Consider the following 16,099-nt stretch of genomic DNA (forward strand, 5'->3'; position numbering starts at 1 on the left):
TCTTTTACAGTAGACATTTTATTTTGGTCTGTTTATTTTGTCAGACTTACAGGAATGTTCCTCTGTTTGAAAGGACCTTATGCAAAAAGCTAGTCAAAAATCATATCTATTACAGCACCCTCGTGTTTTTTAGAATCTGCTGCAAAAGTGGGAATCACACACATTTTTTAACTGAACCTCCAGGCCACTAGTTGAATAGCCCAAGTGATGAAAAAGAGAGGACCCAAAACGGGACCTCGAGGAACTATTAGTATAACTAAAGACTTTGAACAAATGACTACTGACTCCATCTGAACTAAGCAAGCTACAGCAACACCTTACCATTCCGAAATTGTTTTTTAACTTCCACAAAGGAAAGGACTTAAAGCGGTGCCTTGAGGAATTCCTCAGTTATATAAATGACACATTTGGACCTCACGGATCTATGTTCGCTAGCAAGGTTGGAATGTCAATGCAAGTGTAACCCGGGTGACAAAACCCCATTAAATATATTTTCTATTTATTTTCGTCATCTAAGCTGTCCTGCATGCGTCATTACGTCACACGGTCACGTGACCTAACGCGGCTATCAGACTAGCATAAAACCCGGAAGTGGGCTGCTACCGGTGAGAGCGAGAGGGACACGCTGTGTGAGGTTGCTGCAGGTATGTGACTTGGTTTTACGCTTTAATTATTAACTAAGCCTTCTAAACTGAAATGTAATAATGTCGAACTGTAGGAGCAGACTACCGGAGCCGTGGGTCGTCCCGCGGGAGTGTGAATTATCTGCGGAATTGGTGAGTTGCATTTGTGTAGCTTTACGTAGCCTAGCCGCTGCATTCGTTTTGAATGGAGCTATTAGCATCTACTTATATGCCCGCTCTCTCTGAATATAGTTAACCCAATGAATGAAATGTTATCACTGTCAACAATTGTCTGATTTTTCTTGGTTTGTTTTACTTGCTTTGATGGTTATCAGTGCTATGCATCCAAGGCACTTTATGAAGCAGTCCAGACAACCACTGTGTCTGCTAGCACTCTATTTGTGGATGCAGTGTTTACATTTTGATACAATTAGAGAAATTAATATTTTGATTTAACAATTATTATATTGTTTATTCTAATTGGATTTATGAATTATTTATTGTACAATATTAAGGAATATACTTTGCTATTTGAATACAGTAGTATTATTTAGTATTTAGTATTTGAATGTATTTTCTTTTATGTTGCCACTGGAAACTTGACTGGTCCTGCCCTTTTATACAGGCCAGTTTGGATGGCGAGCTTAGAGCCCTGAACTAGAGTCTGAAGCTTTATGCCTGGAACCGAACCACCTGAACTGAACTGAATCCACCAAACCAAGCCCCGGGCTGGTAGGAGGCTCCTCAGCAGGCGCCTTCTGTTTTTCCCTTTTTTTTTACCAAACACAACGTGTTCATTGCGGTCCTCCTGAACATTCACTTTTCCCCCGTCCCTTCACTAAAACTCCTCTGGACACTGCCACCACAACGTGGACTTTGCGGGGCCCATTTAATGAACTTTGAACTCGTGTTGCGCTTATACCATCGTTGGTAGAAAACAAGGACTGAATCAAGTACACTATTGTATTGTAAATACTGAACGTTCTGTGAACTGTTGAATATGTGAATGGCCATTCGAATTTACATGTGGATGTTGTTTGTTTATTTTTCCTATTATTCTTTAATATAATTTGGTACCACTTAAACTTAAAACCTGTGTTCAGTTTTTATTACTCTCCATTCCTAGAGCCGAGTTTAGTTTCTTTTGATCTAGCCCAGACATATCATTCACTGTTTTACTTAATACTTGTACAGTGCTTTATTAGAGTAACATACAAGTTACACAAGGATCTGCCAATGTCATTACAGTGCTCCAGCTTCCTGTATACCGTCTTTAGGAATTTGCTGCAAAAATATTTGTCTCCCAGGTTTTGAACTGAACTTGGTGGCCGCTATGGTGTCATTGCCAGGCCTCTGGGCCGCAGTTGAATAGCCCTGCTATTTAATATAGCTCAAGTTACAAAATTAATTGTAACCTTTTCTGGAGAATTGTGGCTATTAAGGAACGACAAAATATAATGTTTTTGAAGTACCAAGATTGTTTTTCCTATTTGGTCTAAAAAACATTATGTTCACTGTGAAACAAGTCCTAAATTAAAGAGAAGTTTTGGGAATTGGTCCTTAAAAAACAGACATGTGTGCATGAGACATGCAGAAAGGAAAGGACAAACACCAGGAGGGCATATGAGTGTGATGTCAAATGTGTGAGGAAAAAGGGGTGTATTGCCTGTGTGCTTAAAAGCATAGATGAAACTCAAACCTTTTCAAAAATGACTTGGAAAAATAAAGTCAGCCTCCTTTTTAAATACATGCCTATTTGAATTGAAACATCACGCCAATATTACGCTCTCAGTTATTGCTGAGAGAAAGGAATGGAACACATTTACTAAATGGCTTTTTCAGAGAAAAGGAACCTCCAGGGATTTTCACTTTGAAGGTGGCGCAGATCAAAGTTTGCGCACCGCCTGCTTGTTGAGGCACAGGATCAACAACCGCAAAACTCTGGCAACAGCATCTTTCTTCAACATGCTGCACCTGGAGCACACTGGGGCCAGTGTCTTGGCTGAAGAGATCTGTACTTTTTCTTTCGACACCTTTTCACCACACTTTCAACACTAAAGCAAAGGCAAAGTAATTGGAGTGCACACATACATAAGACATGGACACGCAACGATGGACGTGCTAAGTCAGAGAGTGCCGCACTCCCAATTAATTGCCATTTAGTCGGGGGTTAATTGTGGCTCCTTTTCAAATAAGTCTTGTTGAGGTGATGCCAAGGGGGTTCATAATAATTTTATTTAGGAATTATTACTCTATCCGCAGCTTTTCCTTGCACATGTGGTCTATATTGACAATGTACTCCAGTTGGAATGGTTGCCATGGGTTTTATTATTTACTCACTTTTGTTCTAATTGCCTGCTTCCACCTGTAGAAAGAGGAGCAGTGAGGTCCCCCTCTACACGGTGAGCTCAGCAGGCTTTGAGATGTCATCTGCTCTCTATAACAGGCCAATGACTGTTTCCTCCTGTCACAACTTTGACTTCCTGCACAAACATAACCTCATTAAAACTGCCACTACTGGTTAGTGGGCGGGCCTCCTGGCCCTCCCCTCCAATTATGAGCAGCAATGGCTGCCGCTCTGACAATTCCCACTTTGAGTTAAAATCTGCATGCTCTGGGGGCTAACGCCATGTGTCAAAACATAATTATGATCTCAGCCATGCCTCTGTCCAAAAAAAGAGAAGAAGGATAAACAAGCCAGGGAGTGAAGATGGGAGGAAGAGAGAGGTTGCAGAACAGGGGTTGGAATCACTTAAGGAAATAACTGAAGTGGATTTGATCATAGTAGATGATCACCTCACAAGTCTTTTTAATAAAAATATTTCAAACATATAAATACGCACAGGGCAGACAGATATTCATCATGTCTATTGAAGTATACCGTAGATAAGTGGTTTCCAAACTTTTTACCATCCCGTACCCCTTCAAACATTTAATCTCCAGCTCTGTACCCCTTCCTCCCCGTTTGTTTTTCTTGCCAGTCTTGGTCACTCTGTATCTCACTATATAAGACGCTTCTAGTCCCTTCTTATTCACTGTATCGGTTTCCCTTATACACATCTTACTGGTCAAAAGTCCACATAATTCCCGTTCAAAAAACTCTCGTGGTTTATTTTTCAAGTGAGAGTGATTCGTCTCTAGATGTCTTCGCAAGAGTAAAGGTTTCATTGAGTTGTGAGGTACAGTACTGATACAAGTGAAGCCCAAAGCAATGTAGTTCATCATATTTGCGTCTTTTGATGATGTCGTTATGATGTCTCTTTCCGCATGCTTTCTCATGTCAGGGGGCCGAAGCTCTGCATCATACTCACTGTCACTATCAGTGGCCATGCTAGTAACTTGGCTAGCATCAATTGAAGCGCTAGCCTTACTGCTTGCACCCTGATCCAAAGAAGATAAACCTGGGTTGCTGTCACCGGCAGGGGCATCCTCGATTGTAGGCCTACTGGTAGACACCGATGATGTCTCTCCGGAGGGGGGGATTTACTCTTTTTAGCCATTTGTCCATTATCCCGGCGCAGGTATGGCTGTTTTCTATGAATAGTAACTTGACGTTAACAAGTAGCCTAATTGTTTGCTACTCAACAATTGAAACACTGTGTCGGGAGAAGACTTGAGCGAGGGACAAGTATGTATTTAGAATGTAGGTCTATAGCGCGGGGTGGTATATTGCCTTTATCCAATAGTCATACGAAATACATGGCTGGGGAAAGCAAAACAAAAAGTGAAACCAATATATTTCTATGGGCTTGACGTGCAGGATTTTAGAACAGTTTTCCAACCCTCCACGTCAGCCGCGTGGCAGACGTTTCCATTGGGCTTTGTGTTAAAAACAACCGAGTTCTGATTCTTTGTATTGTCGCTCCGCGTCCGGTCGGCGTTGGCCTTAACGTACTACCTAGAATCACCTCAGGGGTACACATACCCCACTTTGGGAAACACTGCCGTGGATACACAAACAGTCGTCCCTTACTATATTGTGTTTCAATTATCACAGCTTCGCCACATCACAGATTGTTTTTTAAAAACTGCTATTTTAAGCACATTCATGGTTTTGTCCAAAATTAAGTGCTAAATTAAGTTTTATGAATAGATCATATGTATTACAGCGCAATATTTGAGACGGCTGTGGTGGAAGCTGGTTGCAGGAGCTCTGGGCTCTTGTTTATCCTTTGTGTTTGATGTTTCCCTCTTGTTTTCATGTATTTTTGCCTTTTGGTTGGGCGTACTGCACAACAAGGGTTGGCAGGTTTATGACTTCTGCGCTGCTTTTTCACGGCTCGGTTGTTTGCATCAGAGACCAGCTGCTGGCTCTCCCACACCAGAGTCTGCGTGGTGAAACCAGAGGTTCCAGTGGAGATGCGGTGTAAGAGACGGGGCTGCGGAGCTGGTGTTGAGGATCGAGAGAGAGGGCTGAGGTTTGTGCCGTTCCATGCCATTAGTTGTCATGGGGAATGTTCGCTGTCTATGGCGGGATGGACAATCTTCAAGGAGACATGGCTGGATGAGCACGTATCGGACACTTCAGTGTCTCTGGATGAATTCTCGCTCATCCACACATACCGGGCATTGGCCGGGGGCTGGTTAAATGGGTGTCAGCTCTCTTGGTTGCTTTGTTGGGTCTGTTCCTGTCTCTGGCCGTGCTGCTCCCATCCCAGCAGACCAAGGAGGCCACCGTATGTGGGTGCTGAGATGGCGTTTTTGTTTTGTTGTTTGTCCAATGCATGGTGCAATTGTATGTGTGCAATTTATATAGTTTGTTGCTTGTTTGTGTTTTTTTGTTGCATTTTACTTTTGTTGCTGTATGTAAGTGGAGGAGTTCAAGTACCTCAGAGTCTTGTTCACCAGTAAGGGAAGAGTGGATCGTGAGATCAACAATAGGATTGGTGCGGCGTCTTTAGTAATGCGGATGCTGTATCGATCCGTTGTGGTGAAGAAGGAGCTGAGCCGGAAGGCAAAGCTCTCAATATAACCGGTCGATCTACGTTCCCATCCTCACCTATGGTCATGAGCTTTGGGTTATGACTCAAAGGACAAGATCACGGGTTCAACCGGCCAAAATGGGTTTCCTCCGTCGGGTGGCGGGACTCTCCCCTAGAGATAGGGTGAGAAGCTCTGTCATCCGGGGGGAGCTCAAAGTAAAGCCGCTGCTCCTCCACATTGAGAGGAGCCAGATGAGGCTGTTCGGGCATCTGGTCAGGATGTCACCCGAACGCCTCCCTAGGGAGGTGTATAGAGCATGTCCGACCGGTACGATGCCACGAGGAAGACCCAGGACACGTTGGGAAGATTATGTCTCTCGGCTGGCCTGGGAACGCCTCGGGGTCCCCCGGGAGGAGCTGGATGAAGTGGCTCGGGAGAGAGAAGTCTGCGCTTCTCTGCTTAGGCTGCTACCCCTGCGACCCGACCTCGGATAAGCGGAAGAAAATGGATAGATGGATGAATGCTGTATGTAGCCTGAAGTGGCAGCAGGTTGGATCAGCTCTGTGCTCTTTTAATGTGTTTAATTTGTTTGTGTTCTTTAATGTTTGTTTGTCTGCAAATGATTGCAGCTGCTACTATTGACCAAGTTTTTGCAGAACAACTTACGCCTGTGGTTTCAGGAGAATGAAGGCCCGTTTTAACTATGAGGAATTACCCAGAATGTGATGAAGTATTTCCACATCGTGGCCGTGTTTTAGTGGCCCAACGAGGGCCATAGCAATGATGCTTTGGGGATCCTCTGGGCTACTGGTGAGTGCTGTAATCTACAATAGAACACACTCACAGACTTTTATTGGATGAGAATAGTGTTAAAGGTGATTATATTGGTGTTAATTCATATTAAGAGGGCTCGGATAATGTTACTTCTTTTTTTTTTTAAAGCAGCTGGAAACAGTTTTTGTATGAAAGTATCGTGTTTATTATAATAATAATCTTACTTTGCGGAAATGTGTTTATTGCGGTCATGCCCAGTCCCAATTACCTGCAATAAATGAGAGACACCTTGTAACGGTACTGTGGGAGAAGGAGACGGCACGGAGGCAGGGACGTCATTAGCTTGCAGCGTGTTTATTGAAATATACAAATATACTGTATATGAAGTGTGTGATTAAAACAAATGTATACAGTGTGACTATGTGTAGCAAGTATATGAGTGTTACCAGGTGGTTTTGAAGGCGCATGTTGAGATTGGCGCAGAAGTCCAGAAAGGGCAAGGCAGGCTCGGCGGTCCAGGGACAGGCAAGAGATCAGGGGCTGGAGCGAGGTGTCGTGGTCCAAGGCAGGCGTTTGGTCGAGATCCAGGAAGGCAGCAGAGAGTCCAGAGGGGATCCAGGGAGGCGAGACACACAGCTCGAAACCAGGGGATGACGAAGGGTTGCCGGATGACGACACAAGACAGGACACAGTGAGCACCACGGGAGGGAAACACAAAGAGCGAGGAAGCACATGAGCAAAGAAGCGAGAGACCTGAGAGGTTTACTGTACAAGTACAAGTAGCTACGTTCTGTCACTGGAACGCAGGACACGCTGGCTTATGAAGACAGGAGACTCATCAGCATCAGGTGTGTTGATTGTAGAGTCGCACGGCTGCAGCAGGAGAGGAGCACCCGTCGGCGTGTCCCGAGGTGCGCTCCGCAGAGTGAGAGGCGGCAGGTGTATGAACCGTAACACAACTGTATTTTCCTTTTTTTATGTTTGCATCTACTCAACTCACAACAGCAAAAGGAGGGCAAAATGAGGCTTGGGGTGTCACAGAGGACATCACACCTGCAATATTTTCACAGTAAGGTGAAACACAAAACTGCATGCGGCTGACATGCTACAAGCTGCCCCCACTGTCACAGCTGTCAGTCAGTCCCATTTGATTGGTACTTGAACTGTCAAATGTTACTTATGTACCCTCCCATGTGCACCCCTCACTGATAAAGATGTTTTAATTAAACTGACATTCTGGCAAATTAACATGTAATTACCGTGAGTTATAATCTGTGGCGTGCTAAGATCCAAATGCGGCATCTTTGTGCTCTTGGGGTGCAAGAAGATTTTTTGTTTTACACCCCCCGCCCCCCGTAATAACCGCTCCCCCAATGGTGTCCTTTCCCCCTTGGTACTCTGTAAGATGGGGGGTGAGGTAGGAGTTGGAGACAGAACCAGACAGGTGTTCAGGTGTGTGATGTTTGACATCCTCACACAGCGTGTGTTCATCACTGGGAGGAGACTTGTTTGACAGAAACAACTCCCTGACCATGATTACATTATCGCTCCCAATGCTTCTGAAGGTCACTTCATGTTGTCTAAATGTTTGGGAGTGCAAAATCATGCATGCAAAATACATAGTTTTACACGTGTGTGGCGCACAAAGATTAAAGTGATAAGTCAAACAAGGAAGTTTGGATGTTGGTATGTTTTTTGAATAGGTGTTGGATCCCTATTAAAAAGGTGCCCTTGAGCAAGAAAGTAAATCACCAAATCTGCTCAGTGGTCCATCCAAGCTTGTTCGCACAGCCCCCTCTGCCTCTATTGCTCTCTTGATGATTGTAGCGGCATGCATTTGTGACTCCGAGTGAGGATTAGATTACATACTTGGAAAGCATGTGAACTTCAGAATGTAAATTAGATTAATAAAGTAGAGTGGACCTTACAATTGTGAATGAATATCCATACGGTCTAAAATTTAGATTAAAAAAAATAAGTCATGCCACACCATGAGTGGTGTCAGTATTACATTGTTTACATTGGTTTCTCTTTTTTTACACCTGTGAGACAAAAACATGATTAAAATATTGCATTTTAATACTAACTGCAGTTAGTACCGTATTTTCTGTAAGCCGCAACTTTTTTCCCAAGCTTTGAACCCCGCGGTTTATACAAAAGGTGTGGCTAATCTATAGCTAAATTATGAAATGGATTAGGCCCAAAAAATCAAACAATGTGCTAAAAGATCCACTTCAAGAAACTGTTCAAAGTCAAAGTGTTTACAAAGTACAAGGAATAAGAATTATGTTTAACATATTGAACCTTAGTAAAAAAGGAGAAAATCGTATTCATGTCATAAAGAATAAATAAATATATTAATGACTTTTCTGTTTTGTTTCATCAGCCGTTTTACTGCCGTGTTACAGGAATCGTTTTGAAACAATTAAGATATGTAAATAAACTTTTACAATATCTTTCTATGTAAATGTCTCATTTCACAACATACTGGTATATAGCTGCGGCTTATAGTCTGGTGTGGCTAATATTTGAAAATATGTTTTTCTTCTAAATTTTAGTGCCGTGGTTCTCAAATTTTGTTCACCAAGTAAAACCTTGGAAAAAATGTGGCTCTCGAAGTTCCACCCTAATGATTAATAATAATAATAATATACAGTAGCGTAGAAGGCCTAAGTATTTATTAAAAACAAAGCAGAGGTTTTATTTAACAAGCCTATTTAATATGTTTGGCCACTAACATTACACACAGTTTAAATCTAAAAAAATAAAACACTGTATTTTAATCAAGTGATTATTTGGCGCACCATTAGATGGAGCCTGTGTACCGTACCACAGGTTGAGAACCATTGATTTAGTGGTTGCGACTTACATACTGGTGCGGCTTATAGTCTGGAAAATATGGTATTTTTTGTATAGTAAGCAATAAATGTTTCCTGATAGCAATCGTTTGACTCCTGAACTCTTTATTTGTATTTGCAGTGAGAAAATGACAAATGAACTGACATGTGTGTTACAGTTGTGCATGGTTGCTGGTGGTGCGGTCCCAAAATGTAGAGAAGGTAGGGCGACGTGCAGGTAAAAATCCCTTTTATGAGGGGGAAAAAAAACCCAGGTTGGACCAGCGTGGTTGAGGCAGTGGACCATAAGAAATGCAAGGCAAGGCAACACGTAGCAGCACAAAACTATTTTGCAGTAGCAAAGCATAAACACTTGAGAAGGCAGAAAGCACTTAACACAGAGGACAACATAATTCAATGATGCAGCCTCATCCCTCAGAGCAGGCCGGGCACAAGAAGCTTCCTGGTTATTATTGCTCACAGGTTGGTGAATATCCTAATTACTAAGTCGGGGCAGGTGTGTGAATCAGTGTTCAAACCAAAGGTGAAGTGACTGAAAACAATGCAAATTGGAAGTGGAATGAAAACTAAGAGCGCTGGACAGGATCTACAAACAAACACAAGTCAACAAACACACACGAGTCCAACTTGTCATGAGCGATCATGGCAATGAACTGTGTTTGACCTCAGAAGTTCCACTGTATACACTGTAAATAGCATGATTGTTTATAAAAGTAATGCATTATTTGCATCCATAAAACAATGTGAGTGGAGCTAAAGAATATATTTGTAAAAGTGTCAATCAAGGGTAAATTACATAAAGGCTAACTTAGCTGGTATCAGAAGCAGTGTTATAGATTCAAAATGAAACATTTATGATGCACATCATATTTTTGTTCCTCTCTGAGCTCTGCTGCAAAAGTTATATTCAACAAACCAATCAGAGTAAAGAGATCAACTTTATTGGAACATAGACGTCCGTTACAGTGGTTATAGACCTATTTTGTGGTATTCCCCCAAGGGTGACTGTGTGATTGGAGAGGAAGGAGGGGTGACACTGGAATAAATGGGCCTAGTGTTTGTAATGGAGAGGAGCATGGCTCAAGGCCAAGGATTTGAGTTAGCAAGCTTTGGTCCTGAAGAGGAACACTTCACAGTCTGCCAACTGGGGCTGCCCATGCAGGGAATGGCGTTGAGGAAGGTGGGGGTGTTCTTTCTTCCAATATCTTTAAACGTGTGACTGTGTGTGTGTGTTTGTGCATGGATGTCTGAGGGCGATTAAGGAGAGCCCTCTGAAGCATGCAAGCCCGCCTCTCTTATGTAGGCTGACAAAGAGAGCTGTGCTCTGGCCTATTCTCAGCATATTTAGCTTGAGCTGCAGGGTAGCCATGGCAAGCCTGTGCGGAAATGCCACATTGCGGGAAAAAAGAAGGTATTTCTTCGAAAAAGTGTCGGTGGTGATAGTTGTTTTTAGAAAGCATGTGAGCTCATTGGATTTTACCTTTACACACACACACGCGCAAACAAGCGAGCAACAGTGGAAGACAAACGTGCACACACTAATTGCAGTAAGTGAGTGAGTCTTTGGAGCGGATGGACAGGTCTGGCTGAGCGGCTGGTTTCACGCGTTCATGCACTGCTGCTCGAGCAGCATAATGGGGTGTGACGCATCAGACTAAGTGGCTAATGGGGTGTGAAGTCATTAGAACAGTGCCTGTATCTCTTCAGCCCTCCCTGTCTCTAACTTCATCTCACAAAGCAACTATATCACATTTATTTTTCTACATTACATTACTACCCTTCTATACACACGTTTTAACTCCCAGTTTCTTTTTACTGTAACCATACCAACATTGATTTATATCCTTTTAACAATCAACAGATCAGTCAGAATATACCTATTGTTTACTCTTGTGCATGTTATATAACCTTTCTTATTCACCCACCTGCTCTTGGCGTGGTGGAAACAATTCTGCAAATTAGTTTTCCTGGAATGACAAAAAATTAAGAATTGTGATGTAGCTCCCAACATAGCAAATTTAGAAACTGTCAAACATACAGTACATATAGTCGGTAATTGTGAGAAAATTTGTGAAGAATCGATAAGAAAAAGATCTGTGCTGTATATGAAACAACCTGGAAAATAAACAGACTCGACAGTAGGGATGTATATCGTTAGGATTTTATCGATACCGATATCAAAATATTCCTTATCGATACCGGTATTCATCGGTACTCTTATTGGCACTTTATGCAATCTTTGTACATAAAGCTGGGTAAAAATTGAAGTTTGTTACTGGCATTTTTATTAGCACAATAGGTTGTATACCTAACCTGACTCTCGCCAGATCCTTGTAGTTCGCTGAGCTCCACACAAGGATCTGGACTTGAGGGCATTGAAAACTCCTTCAAGATAGCAAAAAAATTATGAACCAATCAGGATCGCCGGGCGAGATTTCATAGATGTGACGTTGCGCCGAAGCGACTGTTTGATTCAAACAACGAAACGCAGCGAGGAGTCGTGTGCTGACATTGATTCTGCTAATGCAACTTTTTTGCGACATCGATCGTCTACTGACATTGCTGCGTTGTTTCAGTAAAAGTTCTCTAACTTTTCGCTCTGTCGTTATCCAATATGTCAGCTCTTCTGTTTTGGATTCCTCAGCGTCGCTCTCATCAGCGTCACGAGTTGATTTGGATGTGAGTGGTTGAAGTAGCACGTCATTCAAGATAACGGACAAGTGGTTTATCCAATCACATACAATGATTTTTTTTACAAGGCCCCGCCTTCTGAAATACATCTCCTATTAAGAGAAGTCCCAGATCCTTGTGTGGAGCTCAGCGAACTACAAGGATCTGGCGAGAGTCAGGTTATTGTATACCAGCATCATCTCACAACAGGTAAGTGTCAGGAACTGGCATGGCTGCAGTATTTGTGACCCCAAGATGCAGGAAACAGGAGATTGATGTGCAGGTGTAAGGCTTTATTACTCTGAAAATAGGAGGAAGCAGTCATACATGTAAAGCTTCTCAACATAATCACAATCCTCGAGCCCTGAGGAACAGGTGAGGCAAGCATAAATAGCAGCCTGATTGGCAACTGCAACCAGGTGTGCCGGGCTGCCAATCCAGGACAGGTGAGGGAAACGAGCGCTCAGGGAGACATGCAGGAAATGGAACAAAAGTAAGAGTGCCATCAGGGGACAAACACCAAACAAGGAAACAAACAGAATGGAAGTGAGAGATCGTCACAGTAAGTCTTTTATCAACACCTGCTTTTTAAGGCCGAAACAAGTCAACTATGTTTGCAGTGCAAGGTCTAATGCAATTGTTATGTCATCATCTTGTAAAGACCACACAAATCCATCACATGTATTCTATTCATTACAATTTTACTCATGCTATTTATGTATGGTATTCATGATCAGAGCACGGACCTTTTAAATGACATATTATATTACAAATATATTGTATAGATTAAGGGTGCCCACACTTTTTCAGCAAGAGAGCTACTTGTAATTGTACAGCAAGTGTTTGTTTTATAACAGTTTATTATGGTTTAGTTTGCATGTTTGGCACCATCCATCCATCTTCTTCCACTTATCTAAAGTCGGTTCGCGGGGGCAGCAGCCTAAGCAGAGAAGCACCTAGCAATGCTGCTGATGCTTTAGTGCAGGGGTCCCCAAACTGGCCCGCCAGCGTCCAAAAACCGGCCTGCGGGAAGTCCCAAATTAAAAAATATGTAATTTATTTTTTCTAATCTGTCCTTTCTAATCCATTTTCTACTGCTTGTTACTCTTGGTGTCTCCTAGCCACTCAGGCAAGTCATATTGTCTAAAAATGCATTTTCCCATTGATAATGTGACATATATATATATATATATATATATATATATATATATATATATATATATATATATATATATATATATATATATATATATATATATATATATATATATATATATATATATATATATATATATGTATGTATGTATATATTTACATACACACACACACACACACACAGCCCGGCCCCCGGCCAAATTTTTTTTAACCCAATGCGGCCCCCGAGTCAAAAAGTTTGGGGACCCCTGTTTTAGTGTTTCAATAAAGCTGCATCCGTTTAGCAATCAGCTTTTAAAACTTATTGCTCATTCTCAAATATATTAATGCTTATTTTGAAAAAGTAATTTTGTTTACAGATTATGTGCAATCTGTTGTTGTGTTCTCTAATTTTGAGTGTACATAAATGAAGGTGGGTGTTGCTCAGCCCGACCTGGACATAATCTGGACTGAACCTGGTTTGAAGAACACTTTAAACCAGCTAATGTCATTGACAACCTGGTTTGGTGAAGATAAGGTCCTTTTTAAAAAAAATAAGATACAAAAATAAATAACATTTTCTTGAATAAAAAAGAAAGTACAACAATATAAAAACAGTTACATAGAAACTAGTAATTAATGAAAATTAGTCAAATTAACTGTTAAAGGTTAGTACTATTTAGGGATGATGTTTGAAAACCCATTCTCCCTATGCTTCGATAAGAAAAGAACCGATTCCATTGATTAAAATACCTTTTTAGATTAGATTAGATTAGATTAGATAGATTTTTGGTCCAAGTGGGGAAATTCATTTTCACTGCCGTACATTTAAACAATAGACATTACACATCACAAAAAAAAAATAACAAAAATATATCATACATGACAAACACATTTATGAGCTTGTCAGACAGGAGAACCGGTTCCCGTTATCGAAGCCACTATACCGTATTTTAGCAACCATAGGTCGCACCATATTAAAAGGTGCCTTGTCAGTTACGAGTGCTATTTCTGTATTTAACGCATAAATAAGGCGCAGCATATTTTTGGCCGCAGGCATGGTTAAACATACGCTAGTTTAAAACATACGCTAGCTTAAAACATACGCTAGCATGCATGGACGCTGTTTTAAAAAGGCAGCAGGAGCAAAGCTGAGTTTGGTTGTACTTTATTGAAGTATTTATCAATGTACTCACATTATTTTTTGATCAATCCTCATCCACAAATCCATCAAAGTACTCATCTTCTGTGTCTGAAATGAACAGCTGGGAAAGTTCGCCATCAAACACGCCAGATTCCCTCTCCTCATTTTCAAAGTCAGTATCGTTGCCGTGGGGCTCCTCGGAAAAAATGCCGGCTTTTGCGAAAGCTCGAACAACAATGCAAGCAGACACGTTAGCTGAAGCATCCACGATCCATTCACAAATTGTGGCGTAACTCGCCCGACGCTGCCTCCCAGTTTTTTTGAAGCTGTGTCCGTCGGTCATCCGTCGCTCCCATGAGACTCACAACTTCACTTTGAACGTCCTGTTTACACCCATGTCCAGCGGTTGGAGTTCCTTCGTCATGCCTTAATGATGACTCCAGATGGAAACTTTTCTTTCGGCAGCGTCTTCCCCTATTCTGTCCATTAGCATAGCAAGCTAGCACAACAATATAAGCCGACTTCTCTTGCCCCGTTGTGCATATCGATTAGCTACCGTGCTGGTCCCCTTCTTCTCCACAGTGTGCTTCACCAGGATGTCGAAAGTGAGTGGCACCTTGTCCATGTTGGTGATGTGTTTGTCTGCAATTTTTTTGTTTACAACGCACATAGCAGCACTGTATGCTCACTGGGGGCGTGCCTTTAGCGTCCTCTCTCACCTGAAACCTTCACCCTCTAACGGCCGCATGCTGTCTTCAGTCTAGTCCGCTTTTCCTCCATATAAACAGCGTTCCGGCCCACTCACATAACATCTACGGCTTTTGGAACTCAGTGCACACACAAGGTGCACACACAACAACCTATCTGGATTCGATAAGAGATTCAATAAGGAATCGGTTCTATAAGAGGATTCGACAATGGCATCGACATCGATACATCATCATCCATAGTACTATTAGTGGACCAGCAGCACACACAATCATGTGTGCTTCACGGACTGTATTCCTTGCAGACTGTATTGTTATATATTGTAGGAAACAGAATATTAATAACAGAAAGAAACAACCCTTTTTTGTGAATGAGTGTTAATGAGTTAATGGGGGAGGGTTTTTTTGGGGTTTGGTGCACTAATTGTAAGTGTATCTTGTGTTTTCTATGTTGATTTAATAAAAAAATATTTAAAAATAAATACAAATAAAAAAATGTATGAGGTCCTGGATCATAATTGTTTTCAAAGTAACCGTTGGCTCTCACAAAGTCTGCTATTAGCAGTGTTGTTGATGGGGAAGAGATCCATGGTTCCTAACGCTAGGTCATGGATCATGTGACTGGCTTTCTCATTCGCTCTTAAATTGGCTTGGGAATCTGTGTTAAATTTATACTGTTTAGATTATATCTATTTATTCGCAATCTTCGGAAGTCATTGGGTGTCATAAATCAGATATACATGATAATAGCTTCAATAAAGAGGCAACTTGTTTTTCCATTATACTGGTAGTTTAATATATCTACAACATGTGCAATGTGTAAATATTAAGAGGACAGTGGCCACGTTGAAGGAGAGAAACTGCGGGGAGCTGGTGTCAGCCCTGACATACAAAGACAGCGCCCGTACTGTGGCTCTGGCGGCTGGCTCCTCCAGCCACAGCATGTGTCATTGCCCTTGGAGCCAATCCTTGGCCCGAAGTTACGGATCTGACTTGCTGACTTCCCCTTACTTGCCTTGTTCTAACATGCCATACGCTGTTCACCTTGGAGAGCTGCTGCAGATATGGGTATGGCCTGTGTTACATTGTACAATAAGCAACAATTGAAAACTAAAGCAAAATAATATAAGAAAAACTATTTTTTAATACTAATAACATATTTGTTTTTCAATTTTTTGTTTTTGCCTTTTAAAAAAAAAGAAAATACTTTAAATAAATTAAATTAATGATGATGTCATATTGGCCACAACCCCACCACCATAATCA

At 41.7% G+C, this 16,099-nt stretch overlaps 1 long non-coding RNA gene across 1 annotated transcript; it reads left to right on the forward strand.

The window, feature by feature from the left end:
- The first annotated feature begins 602 nt into the window (after positions 1-602).
- LOC133663233 (uncharacterized) lies at positions 603-2,274 on the forward strand. Its single transcript, XR_009828268.1, has 3 exons — positions 603-644; positions 719-776; positions 1,249-2,274. It is a non-coding gene; the product is annotated as an uncharacterized LOC133663233 (long non-coding RNA).
- The last annotated feature ends 13,825 nt before the right edge of the window (positions 2,275-16,099 follow it).

Source organism: Entelurus aequoreus, linkage group LG02 (genome assembly GCF_033978785.1).
Source record: "Entelurus aequoreus isolate RoL-2023_Sb linkage group LG02, RoL_Eaeq_v1.1, whole genome shotgun sequence".
In the NCBI taxonomy this organism is placed as follows: Eukaryota; Metazoa; Chordata; class Actinopteri; order Syngnathiformes; family Syngnathidae; genus Entelurus; species Entelurus aequoreus.